Below are 12643 nucleotides of genomic sequence, written 5' to 3' on the forward strand. Positions count from 1 at the left end.
CTATCTCCTGCCCCAGAAGCACTCTATCCTCCCCAACTTTTGGTCTTTATAGCTTAGATGCATGGTGGGCATAGTTGCTTCTCCACGGATTTTATTTGATAAGTTGCTTAGCAACTGAGCTGCTCAGACTTCATCAGGGACAATGGATGGCACACTTTACTTGCCTTTGATACACATCAAACCAATATACATTTTTAAATGAAATGTCTCTTTATTTCTACTAATGCAATTCTACCTTAAAGCTTGTGTTGTATAATCTATACTAATAAATGGGTAATATGCTAATTAGACCAACATCTTCCGGACGTCCTTCCGCACAAAGCCACGGTGGTGGAGGCCAAGGCACAGGTGGTTAGGGGTGACCAGGCAAGCAGGGAAGGGCCGTTAGGGGTGACCAAGCCAGCAGGGGAGGGCAGTTAGGGGTGATCAGGCCAGCAGGCAGGTGAGCAGTTAGGAGCCAGTGGTCCCAGATTGTGAGAGGGATGTCTGACTGCCAGTTTAGGCCTGATCTCACAGGGGTCCCTGATTGGAGAGGGTGAAAGCTGGGCAGAGGGAACCCCCCTCCCATTCACGAATTTTGTGCACCGGGCCTCTAATATGTAATATCTCTTTGTTGAGTTAATATCACTATCCTCCTATAGCTGTTCTTAAAGGGAAATGTTGGGCTATTAATTATCCATTTTCTATCTTTGGGGTGGGGAGAGAGGTTGTATAAGCAGTTTAGAGAATTCTACTCTTTTATTCAAATATTTAAATGTATATGTTTCAATGAGCCCAGCCAGTGTGGCTTGGTGGTTGAGCATCAACTTGTGAACCAAGAGGTCACGGTTCAATTCCCAGTCAGGGCATATGCCCAGGTTGTGGACTTGAACCCCAATGTGGGTGGGGCATGCAGGAGGTGGCCAATTGATGATTCTCACTCATCACTGATGTTTCTATCCCTTCCTCTCTGAAATCAATAAAAATATTTTTAAATGTATATGTTTCAATGATATATAAATATTAATTACCAACCTAACTATACTTTTCCATTTCAATAGTTCCTTATTTAGTTGGATTTATCTACATTTGATTATAAATTACCTGTATTTATCATTTATTTTTTTGCATTTAAGAACAATTTGATGCCCTAAAATATCTCTGCAATGTAAAAGTGTACTCTGGCCAGTGTAAGACTCAAAAAAAATTGTAGTGGATGATTTCTCTAGCTTTCCATCTATGTCTAGCATCTATTTTATGAAAATGCCAGGGAAATAGAGATATACCGAGTCTAAATATTTGATAGAAATACAAAATAAGCCTTAGCAATTAGCTTCCATTTTAAACACTGGCACTTTCAGATTGATACAAAAAGAAGTCTTTCTCTATAAGCATGTACTTTCTCTGCAATATTACTATTCATGAATTCATTCAATAAACCTTTCCTCTGCTGCTGTTCTGGACATGTCACTGTGCAAGGTGCTGAAGATATGTAGAGTAACTCATTACATCTTTATAAGATTATAAGGTAGGTACTATTATAATTCCTACTTTACAAGTGGAATTTAGAGCAGTTATTTGCCCAAAGTTACAGAGATAGTAAGTTGTAGAACCACTACAAAATAACTCAGACAACATAGAAAACTTTAACTTAATCTCTAACTTAGAGAAGTGGTATTTAATCAAAAATCATAAGCAGAGGATTGATAAAGCCTCAGGGCACTGTGAACACATAGGATTATTTGAATTTTTTCTAACTTTTAACTGCCTTGACAAGATATTACCATCACTGTAGGTGGCATCAAATTTGGGCATTCTCAATCACAGTAACTCAGCACACATTTTTCAAGCGCTGCTAGAGTCAGGAAGTACTGTGACTTCCCAGGATCCCAAGATAAAATTCCATTGAGTCTGATTTTAAAACCTAGGGGTTTTAGTTGTTTTGCAAACCTGTTCCAAATTCATTATGAGGATTCTAACCTTGATCATTTATAGAGGCTGGGGAGGCACCTACAGCTCTATCAGGGGGAACAGCAGCTTGCTCCTTACCTAAGGACCATGCTAGGTTCAGGCACAAGTAACTATGGATCTAGTGAGCACAAGGAGATGGCAGACATCAGAAAAGGTGACTCTCAGAATTTGAGGTTCAAGCTAGAAAATGCACCCTATGTTACTAGAAATCAACATTAACTCAATGGCTACTTGCTCCATTCTATTGGGCAGTCTAATTCAGATCAAACTACCTTTTCTATGCTTCCTTCCTTAAACCCTTTAAGAGTAAAAACAAAAATCTCCCCCCACTAAAACAAAATTAAAAATTAAATATTTGGTAGAAGGAATTCTTTTAACCATGGAGATAGTCACACTCTTTGAGCACCATTTTTCTCTCTGAAAACAAGTACCTCCCTGGAAGGCCAGATGGAATGCAGTAAGCTGATTCTCAGAAACTCAAATAAGAAGCAGCAGCTTAGACAATTAATTCAAGTTACTGTTCCCTGCCTTTTATTTGATTTTATTTAACAACCAAAGAGCTAAAGAGACGGTCCTCCTTTTGCTCTTAACTAGCTGAGGGTCTGAGCTAAGCCTGTTTTAGTGTTGCATCCCCTGCAACTGTCCAAACAGGGGCTATACACATTTCTGGATTTCATATAACAGTCTTATTTTTTTTATGATCACACCCTATGGCTTTATGGAAGAAATTTAGAGTTTAGAAGAAAGGTCACTATGAGTTATATCAGGTGATCAGAATTATAGGGAGGAGAGAATCAGTATTTTTATTTTATTTATTTTTATTTTAATCTTTATTGTTAAAAGTATTACATATGTTCCCCTTTTCCCCCCATTGACCTCTTCTAGCCTGCTACGCCCCCCACCCCAGGCCTTCAGCACCCTATTGTCTGTGTCCATGGGTTATGCATATATGTATACAAATTCATTGGTTGGAGGATCAATGTTTTTAAAAAGGACCTGATGTGATTCTAAAGTACATCCAAGATTGAGAACTACAAGTTTCAACGGTTTCAACCTTGGGAGGTTTCTAAGTAACTGGAACTCACATCACATGCAGTAGGAGTAACTCTCTAGACTACAACTATTGAATGGAAATGCAATATGAGTCATAGATATCATTTTCAATTGTTTAGGTAACACATGGAAAAGGTGAAAATTAACGGGGAAATTAGTTTTGTAACATCCTATATAAGAAAAGCCTAATATGTTAAGTGTCCGGTCGACAGACTGGCCATTCAACCAATCAAAGAGTAATATGCTAATGATATGCTAAGGCCACTCAACCACTCGCTATGATGTGCACTGACCACCAGGGGGCAGACAGTTGACTGGTAGATCAGTCACTATTACGTGCACTGACCACCAGGGGGCAGACGCTCCGTCTTGCTTCTGGGGTCTGGCCGATTGGGACTGTGCAAGATGGGCCAGACACACTCTGGATCCCTCCTGCAGTCCCTCCCCAGTTGGCCAACCTCCTGGATCCCTCAGAGGATGTCAGGGAGCCAGTGTCGGCCCGATCCTGCAGGCCAGGCTGAGGGACCCCACTGGTACACAAATTCGTGCACTGGGCCTCTAGTATTTTATATAGCCAAATATATCCAAACTATTATCATTTCAACATGTAATCAATATTTAAAAATGGAGTAGTCTGTTATTTTTTCTGTACTAAGTCTTGGAAGTTTGGTGTATATTTTACAAGTACAACTCTGTACTAAGCAGCAGGACTAGAAATGAAGGCACTCTTCTACCATGGGAATATGTTCAAATGCATACCCCAAAACGGGTATGGTTTTTGCCTTCCAATTGGCTACCAATCCAGAATGGCAGTATATACTGTATAGGGTTGGACAAAAATAGGTTTACAGTTGTGAGTACAAGAAACAGAGTTCATTCTTGTATTATTATTTACTAGAGGCTCAGTGAACAAAATGTGTGCACTTGCGGGGGCAGGGTGGCGTCCCTTAGCCCGGCCTGTGCCCTCTCACAGTATGGGAGCCCTCAGGGGATGTCCAACTGATGGCCGTCAGTCGGACATCCTTAGCGCTGCTGTGAAGGTGGGAGAGGTTCCCGCCAACACCGCTGTGCTTGCCAGCCGTGAGCCCAGCTTCTGGCTGAGTGGCACTTCCCCTGTGGGAGCACACTGACCACCAGGGGGCAGCTCCTGCATTGAGTGTCTGCCCCCTGGTGGTCAGTGTGTGTCACAGTGACAGGTCAATTTGCATATTAGCCTTTTATTAGATAGGATTACTATATTATTTTCCATACAAACACTGTAAACCTACTTTTGTCCCACCCTGTGTATTCATAAAGACAAAGATGTTTCACTAAGTCACTGGATGGGCCAGAGCTGGAAGGACTGGTAGACATTTGGTCCAATTCCTTTATCTATTAGCAAAGTGACTGAGGCAGAGGGTGAGAGCTTTCTACTAGACTGTACTGATAATTTGTGGCAGCACAAAGACTCTGGAGTCTTAGGCTGTTTTCACTATCCTGAAAGAGACTGATAGTTGAAAAGGTGGTATCTGTCCTAATTCTCCCTCTAGTTCATTTAAAAAGATGTATTTTCTCTAATGTTAAATAAAACAAAGAAACTGATGAGAAACTTTTCATTTTATGGTAAAAATTAAAATGCAAAATTTTCACTTTGTTGGGATTTTTTTAGTGTAGCAGGCCTTGGACTATGCCTCCTAAACTGTCAATTTCAGCAAACACACAAAGAATGAGGTGCTTAAAGCACCTAATTAACTCAGGAGGTTCCCAGTTGAATAGAGTGATTGATTTCTCGAACAATCCACGCATCTGGTATGAATGATCAGAAGCCTCATAACAACCCCTATTAAACAAAAGGGTACCTGGGGTGTTAAAGGCCATCATTGGTTACACAAACCTCTTTAGCTTTTCATCTGTTTTTTAATGAAAAAAGAGTAAAGTTCACTTAAACATTAAGCCACCTGCCTGATATTCAGGAGTGTGTGGTAACTAAAAAGCCTTTCACAAAAAAAAAACCGAAGATACTTAGTAACTATTAATAGGTGCTTTCCTAATATGCGATTGTGTACTAGAGAGAGCTATGGTTCAATGTGTTTGGGTACTTTTGTTCCTTTAATTATTCTCTCCAGTGATTTCTGTTGGAATTGCCTCACTCAATGTTGGCTTCCATATGTCTTATCGTTGTTACACCACAAATCTGAGGAAATAGAAACATGTAGATACAAAATGACATATACACACTGATTCTGTCCTTTGTGCACTTAATCATTGACTGGAAACTTCTATACAAAGCACCATGTTAGACCTTCCAAGGGACACAAAAGTAAAGAAGATATACCTTCAACCCTCTAGATGTGTGCATGTATGAGAAGGGAACATACAAATAGCTGAAATATATTTTAAACATCTAAGTATTCAAAGACATGCATATGCAATATTATGGGAGATACACATTTTGCAAATTTATATCTGTGTAATTTTTTTCTGATCATTTTGACTAGACCTGGGTGAGAAAGAGACACATAGATGAGAGAGGAAGAGTTTTGATAAACACCAACACTTGAAATCAGGGCTTAAGGAGGCATTTGAAAGGGAGCTATCATTGCCAATATATACTCAAACTTGATGGTGACTATTGTAGTATTATAACATACTAGAGGGCCGGTGCACAAAATTCGTGCACTGGGGGTGGAGGCAGGGGGTCCCTAGCCTGGCCTGCACCCTCTCGCAGTCTGGGACCCCTCACTCCTTACCGCCTGCCTGCTAGCTGCTCCTTAATTCTCAGCTCGCTGCTCCTTAGAGTGGCCGTGGAGGCAGGAGAGGCTCCCACCACTGTTGCTGTGCTCACCAGCCATGAGCCCAGCTCTGGCTGAGCAGCGCTCCCCCTGTGGGAGTGCACTGACCACCAGAGGGAAGCTCCTGCATTGAGAATCTTCCCCCAACCGTAACGGTTGCTTAGGCTTTTATTGTCCTATATAATAAAGAGGTAATATGCTAATTGACCATCACACCCTTGCACAAGATGGCTGCCCCCATGTGGTCACAAGATGGCCGCCACAAGGTGGCCAGCAGGGGAGGGCAGTTGTGGGCGATCAGGCCCAACAGCCAGTTTGGGCCCGATCCCTGTTGGACATCCCCCAAGGGGTCCCAGATTGGAGAGGGTACAGGCTAAGCTGAGGGACCCCCCCCCCCCCATCTAGTGCATGAATTTCATGCACCAGGCCTCTAGTATACATGATAAAAATATATATCTAAATAAGCTCAAAAAGCTCTGATTCCAACCAGAGTGAAGCTTTACCTACAGCAGTTACTGGCACACCTGAGCAGAGAGCCCCCATCCAACCAGTACATAAAGTCTCCCCTAATATACCCCCCACTCCTCATCCTCTGAAACATAGGTATCATCGTGCCTGCATCCAGACCTCTGTGTGTAACAGCCCACTTCCCTTTGTAGTTTCCTTTGTGATGAAAGCCTCTCAAAATGCACATGCTCAGTGGTACACTAAAAATGCAGTTGCCCAATCAGCATCCATAGCCCTGTCTCCAGTCCGGATATAGGTTGTCATGCATCCTATCCAAGCCAAGTTGCTAAGCAGCTGGCAGTCTCAGATCTAAACCAATCACAGACCAGACATTCACTCTCTATTATTGGTTTACCAGGTCTGTAGACCTTGCTGCAGAATGAACCTACTATGCCAACTCAGGTACAAAAAAATATCAAAAGAATGCAAGTGATACCATTGTAATTAGCTAGTTATTAATAATAGAAAAGGAGCAAAGGGGGAGCGCCAGACATTTTAGGCATGTCTTTTGGGCAGCTTTACCAGGAAACTGCAACTTTGCACTCAGTGGGAACCATTGGCCTATTCTTTGCAAAACACTGGTGGAAGGGATCCAACAAAGGAAAAATAGACACATACCCAGTAAAGTTGGGGTGACTAAGGGAGGTGTCTGTCAGTCAAACCTGGAGACAGACATGGTTGGCCAGAATGGGCATGGCCACTGCAAGTGAGCAAAAACTTGGGAATATATAATCTCCTAAACAAAGGAGTCCTCTCTTGTTGCTCTCTTGTGCTCTTGGCTAGCCCTTGACTTCCCTGTGGACCCCACATGCAATGGACTAATGAACTGCAATGGGAAACACAAATTAAGCTAGCCTGATGCTGGATTGGACTCTGCAGACATGGAAACTCTCGACACTGGCTCTGATTTAAGCTCTACTGAAGCCCCAGTTATACTTCTTCTATGGGTGGGTGGGGGGGGATGGACAAAGGGAAATGGGACTTTGGAAACTCAAGGATCTAATTCCACTGAAATAAAGCTTTCTACCATATCTCATCCTCCTGTGTGAGTCTCAGAAAATTCCTTTTCTCGGGCTATCACAGAAATTCCATCCCCTCTAGCAACTGGGGGAGATGAGGCCCTCTCTCCTCTGTCAACACAAATACTAGTACATCCCAACCACTTCATCCCTGCATTCTGACACAATGCTGTAACCCTCCCTTTCATTAATAGAGATACGCAACTAAATAAACTATCAATTTGACCAGGAAATCAAAAGCCTTCTTATGGACACTTGTTCCTAAAAAGCTACCTTCCTATCCTCACTTCTGTTACACACAAGAAATAAGTCTTCAGCCACCTCTGATATGATATGAGAAATAAGGCAAATTGTTGATCATCATGTCCCATCAGTGGCAGAGGGCATTGCCAAGATATTTCAAATGGCATTTTCAGTGATCTCATTGAAGTGCCACTTTCACCTCTCTCTATTGCAGTGGTTCTCAACCTTCCTAATGCCGTGACCCTTTAATACAGTTTCTCATGTTGTGGTGACCCCCAACCATAAAATTATTTTCGTTGCTACTTCATAACTGTAATTTTGCTACTGTTATGAATCCTAATGTAAATATCTGATATGGAGGATGTATTTTCATTGTTACAAATTGTACATAATTAAAGCATAGTGATTAATCACAAAACAATATATAATTATATATGTGTTTTCCGATGGTCTTAGGTGACCCCTGTGAAAGGGGCGTTTGACCCTCAAAGGGGTCGCGACCCACAGGTTGAGAACCGCTGCTCTATTGCCTTACAGGCAAACCCTGCAATTGTTTAAATGGGAGTCTCAGTAAGGCACTGACAGGCATTCTTGCATACTTAAAAGCCACATGGCATTTGCTGACTTCCTCAAGTGTCCATCCTGCCTCTTTTCTCTTTTATATCCAAGGAAATTAGTTCCTTCACATAAAAGAGACAAAAGTTTCCTTTTCGTAGTCAAATAATGGCAACTCTGAATAAAATTCCATTCTCCACAATGAGAAAACTTCTGTGGCAATCTGAAGTGGCTGGCACCCTTGGCCATTCCTTCTCCAACACTGGATATAGCTGTAGGTGCCCTAAAAAAAGTCCATGTGACTCTGCCCCAGGCACTCAGATGTTTTCGGGCTGTACTTCCTCTCCTCTCTCCTCAACCCTCTAGTCCTGTCTACATATCTGTGATTTCCAAGTGCTCTAACCCAGGCCTTTTGACAGCAGCGAAATATGAGGTCAGGTTCTTGAGATGTCAGGAGCACTAATTTTCTGGCTCCAGTACCCCCTGGGATACCTGCTCTACAGTCAGAAATCAGAGCAGCCTCATTGCTGAGCCCAACTCAAGTCCCCAGGACCCCAGGCAGGTGGTTGTCACCCAAATTGCATGCTGGGTAAGGAACTAAATAATTTTTTCTCTGTTTCATCCTTTATACATCACAAGTACTTCCATGAGCATTTTAATCTGATTCTGATTAGCTTTATCTTGAATTAAGGAGGCTGGGTGTAATGTCACTGCTATCTTTCATATGAGAAAATAGAAACACAGAAGATGCCACAAGTCATCTGAATAAATGGGGGGGGGGGGGAAAAGCGGGGGGGGGGTCAGTATAAAGTACTGTTAAGTCACACTTCTACTCCTATAGTATTTCTACAACTATCATTCCTAATAACACCACCAACAGCAATAGTAGCTTCTGAATACTATATTTATGAATTTTGACAGAAAGAATTCAATGCACAGCATTTGAAAATTAATACTCCTAATTTAATTTTGTAACTTCAGTTAATAATTATCTGGCAAGTATTTGCTTTTGAACAGGATCGCCTACATAATTTGTGGGGCCCAATGGCAAAAGAAAATGTGGGCCCCCTTTTACAAAAATTAAGAATTTCAGCACCATGACAGCAGAGCATCAAACCATCTAAGCATAGGGCCCTATGAGACTACACAGATCAAAAGCCCATGAAGCTAGCCCTGCTTTTGAGCCCTCAAGAGACTCTTAAGCTTTTTGGTTTTTTAAATATATTTTTTATGGATTTCAGAGAGGAAGGGAGGGAGCGATAGATAGAAATAGCAATGATGAGAGAGAATCATTGATTGGCTACTTCCTGCTCGCCCCACACTGGGGATTGAGCCCGCAACCCAGGCATATGCCCTGACCGGGAATTGAACCGTGACCTACTGGTTCATAGGTCGAGGCTCAACCACTTAGCCATGCCGGATGGGTGAGACACTTAAATTTCAGGATGATGTTTAATTGTAGAGAAAAGGGAGGAAACATGTTATTGGATCTCTGATTCTTCTGATTTCATGAAAACTTTTGGTTTTGTTAACCTTGTAAATTCATATATCATCAAGAGTATCATTAGAATTGGAGATGTGCCACAATTCCTGGATGATAAGTCTGTTTTGTTTTGTTTTTCATTGATTCTTGAGATAATGTGCTGATTGCGGAGTTTTTTATTCTTTTTGCTGACCCTTTCGAATACTGGATAAAACAAAAACTGGGAAAGTAGCTCAATTGCCATTCCTCCCTCTCTTAGACCCTGCAGTTACTAAAGGATACATTGAATATGTTAAAACTAATCTAAGCCATGACAAGGAGAAAGGCTTGCTCTGTTAGCCCACTTACGAAAAACAAACAGTGCCATTGAAGGCACAGCCTCACACAAGGCTGTACTAAGTGGTCTTACAACAGACATGCTACACATTTTCAGTCTGGAGAGATTCAGCCTGCCCCCAGCCATAGCTATACCCATCATGATTCTTCCCTAGCCCTCCCACTTTCAAGTCAGAAAACAAATAAAAGAATGCTAAGCAAACCATCATATAATTAAGATGAAATGTATAATGTAAGGTTATTTAAGTGCACTATGATACATTTTCAAAATGAGAACCATGTTTTGTTTTTTGTAAATACAATAATACACAGAAAAGTGTTTTTACTGGGCTGTTTGATATCTTGGAGTTTGTCTTTCTTTACTCCACGATCCACCTTTTCTTAGCAAATGACTTACCGTATCTAATTCTAAGATGCTTATTTTCTTCACATTTTCACATCTCTAAAATCAGAATGTACCTTTTAATCAATGCCATTTACAATCACTAACATCCAGGAGGCATTTGAAAGGGAGATGTCATTGCCAGTATATACTCAAACTTGGTGGTGGCTATTGTAGTATCATAATCTATAATAATAAAAGCGTAATATGCTAATTAGACCAGATGAAGCTGGGGCTGCAAGGGAAGCCCGGGTCCCGGGTGCCTGCCGACGGCCGGAGGGAAGCTGGGGGAAGGAAGGCCTACTCTTCCATGAATTTCCTGCATCAGGCCTCTAGTATATGATAAAAACATATCTAAATAAACCAACAAATATATTTCAGTAAATATAAAATTAAAGCTCTATGGATATGGCCCTAACCGGTTTGGCTCAGTGGATAGAGCATTGGCCTGCGGACTGAAGGGTCCAGAGTTCGATTCAGGTCAAGGGTGTGTACCTTGGTTGCGGGCACATCCCCAGTAGGGGGTGTGCAGGAGGCAGCTGATCGATGTTTCTAACTCTCTATCCCTCTCCCTTCCTCTCTGTAAAAAATCAATAAAATATATATATTTTTAAAAGTTCTATGGATATAAAAGCATTGCATCAGTTTTTTTAGAATTTTTTTCTTAGTGTTACATAAAAACACAATTACATAAAAAAATCTCTAATGCGATGAAACACTTCATATCTTCAATAGAATACAATATCTGCCACTGACAGTTTTGAAAAGTTTGAAAAGCTTCACTTGCACCCATTGAGAAGCCATCCAAAATTCATATTGTGAAAATTTCTAGGTACTAATAAAAGACAACTTTTTAAATATCTTTAATAAAATGCTGGGGTTTGTTTTTGTCTTTGCTTTTACTTTTTGTTAGCTTACAAGTAGAGATTCCTCAACCTGGAAACCCAAACACTAGTAAAAGGTACTGGCTACATCAGAATAGAGTAGCAGACAAATCATTTCTTTCCTGTGGTCATGTTTTTAGAGGAAGTTAGAGAATTCCAATATAAGCTCTAGAGCAGTATTATTATATAACTAGGGGCCCAGTGCACAAATTTGTGCACCTTGAAAGGAACTGTGGGCCTTGAGGCTGTGGTGGGCACAGGGGCGTGTCTCGGCCCATCCTCCCCACCTCCACCTGGCCCCTCCTGCCATGGCCCCCAGTCCTGGTCTGCCAGCAGTCCCACTCCCGCCGCCGCTCCTACGTGCTGATGGCACTGGCCCCACTTGCATCCGCTGATGGCACAGAGCAATCGGGGCCAGCGCCAGCAGTAGGTGCCAGCCAGGCTGGTGCTGTCAGCAGGTGTGAGTAGCGGCTAGTGTCCCAATGCCCCTCAGGAGCAGGGGGAGGTGAAGAAGCCCTCAGGGAGATCGGGGCTGGCACCAGGTGCTGGCAGCAGGTGCAAGTGGGGCCAGCGCTGGCAACAGGTGCAAGCGCTGGGCAGGACCTCAATGTGCAGGAGCAAAGAATTTTCAGTAACCACCAGAGGCTCGCCCTGATGACAGTGACTGGCACCCTGCCCTGGTCTGGTGCCCCCGCTTACCTGCTCCACCATCCTGCCACAGACGACACCTGCTCCGGACTCTGCTGCCTGCTGCTGATGCCTGCCATGTTCCACGCATGCCCCCTGGTGGTCAGCGCACGTCATAGAGACTGGTTGTTCAGTTGTTCCACTGTTCAGTCTATTTGCATATTAGGGTTTTATATATTTAGAATATATATAATACAAGCTACATATGTAATTTTAATTTTTATGTTGCAATATTTAAAAAAGTCTAAAAAGCAGGTGAAATGAATTTTAATAATGTGTTGTTTAATTCAACATACCTAAAATATCATTTCAACATGTAATCAATATAACAATATTAAGTATTTGAGAAAAACAATTCGGACATCATCCAGAACGACAGGAAGCCTGGCTGACTGTAAATTCTACAACTAGAAGGAAAGAAAAGCACACTGAGAGCAAGAGAAGCTGCGGAAGTAAAGCGCAGAGGTAGGGGACTGGCGCGCTCGGAAAGGGGCTGGCACCTGAGGACGCGGCTGTCTTTTTGAATCCGGAGGGAGTCACAAGCTCCCGACGGCTCTGAACTCCGGTTCCGGAAAGTCTCTGGGGACCCAGGACTCATGCGGGGAGAAACTGAACTGTCTGGCAGCGGGCGATCTTGAGGGCGGCTTTCCCTCAGAGGTGCTTGCAGCCGTTACCGGGACACTGAGACGCGCGTCTCCTTAGGGCAGGGCTGAGGATCCGCAATAGCCGCTTGCTCTGCTCCTTGATTCCCTGAGACCCCGCCCACCCAGGCT

The 12643-nt window shown here is 42.5% G+C and overlaps 1 long non-coding RNA gene across 5 annotated transcripts in view; it reads right to left on the reverse strand.

The window, feature by feature from the left end:
• LOC102752855 overlaps positions 1-12643 on the reverse strand; it is a 54824-nt gene that overhangs the window by 18228 nt on the left and 23953 nt on the right. For 4 of the 5 annotated variants that reach the window (XR_001514275.1, XR_001514276.1, XR_001514273.1 and 1 more), the window contains one exon: positions 11986-12021. The exons of the other annotated variant lie outside the window; for it this stretch is intronic. This is a non-coding gene — a long non-coding RNA (uncharacterized LOC102752855). Of the gene's footprint in view, positions 1-11985; positions 12022-12643 lie in introns of those variants that run through there. 5 annotated transcript variants of the gene reach the window in all.

This window comes from Myotis davidii, unplaced genomic scaffold (genome assembly GCF_000327345.1).
Source record: "Myotis davidii unplaced genomic scaffold, ASM32734v1 scaffold460, whole genome shotgun sequence".
NCBI lineage: Eukaryota > Metazoa > Chordata > Mammalia > Chiroptera > Vespertilionidae > Myotis > Myotis davidii.